Genomic DNA, 1162 nt, shown 5'->3' with positions numbered 1-1162 from the left:
GCGTCGCGGGCGCCGCCGTCCGCGCAGGCGTAGCTCCAGCGGCGCCGCCGAGGGCCCGTGCGCATGCGCCCCCGCCGGGCGCGGCGCGGCGAGCCTCGAGGCTGCCCCCCGGCGGTCAGCGGCGCCGTTGCGCCCTTCCGGTGGAAGGGTGGGTGGGGTTCTGTTGCGCGTCTTGTTTGGTTGGTTTTCCCCCGTGTGTCTGTAGGGAAGCCAGAAGGAGGTGCTGGGAACTCTGGAACTGGAGTTCTGGGAACCGAACCTTCGACTGCCAAGGATGACCTTGAACTCTCCATCTCCCGGCCTCTTCCCAGGGATGACAGGCGTGCCCCGCCGTGCCCGCGCAGCTAACTAACCTGTTACTGTACTATCAGTCATCAGTTAGCGGAAACGGATCCAGGTGGACTTACAACTCAACAGTAAAGGCCAACAAGGTGGCTCCGCGGTTGAAGGCTGTTACAGAATCTTAGCAGAACTGCCGCATCTGGCAGGATCTGGAGGATCTGGAGGGGCTTGAAGTAAGCTTCGAAGCAGCCTTCTGTCAGCGCTTGACGTCTAAGATTTTTATGGTCTTATTCCTTTGACCATCTCTTGGAGCCTTTGCATCTCGTAGCCGGTTGGCAGGCCTGGCACGTTAGGAGACTTGCCGCTGTGTGGAAACTGATGTGCTGAAGGTGCCTTCTAAGAACAGTCACGCGCAGGCTGCTCCCTCTGCTGTTCAGGAGCCCGGACTCATCCTGCAGTGGCCCTTCCGCAGACCCTGAGCCACCAACACTGACAAAAGTCACTTTGAGTCCCCAGGAACCCGCATGGAGGAAGGAGTAAACCGACTCCCAGAAGTTACTCTTTGAACGCTCCAGGTGTGTGAACTCAAAGTAAGTGTTCAGAAAAGCAGGGAGCACCACAAGGCAACAGATGTCTCCTCATTCCAGAACTCTGGCGGAGCTGCTCCAACAGACGTCTTGCTGTGTGCTGACAGCCAAGCCTTTCCCTTTCTTGGCACTGCTGTTTTCCCTTGGTCAATTATCGGTTTTCCTTTTTGGACTCTTAAATATCGCTCTTGCCCAAAGTCAGATCCCAAGCTGAGAAAAACCTTTTGGAAACTGAAGAGACTTTAGCTGTCTGGGCATGGCAACATGGCTCCTGTCTGGGCATGGCAACATGG

This window comes from Psammomys obesus, unplaced genomic scaffold, assembly GCF_907164565.1.
Source record: "Psammomys obesus unplaced genomic scaffold, mPsaObe1.curated_primary_1811, whole genome shotgun sequence".
Classification (NCBI taxonomy): Eukaryota; Metazoa; Chordata; class Mammalia; order Rodentia; family Muridae; genus Psammomys; species Psammomys obesus.
The sequence above is the reverse complement of the archived record's forward strand: the minus strand, read 5'-3'. Positions refer to the sequence as shown.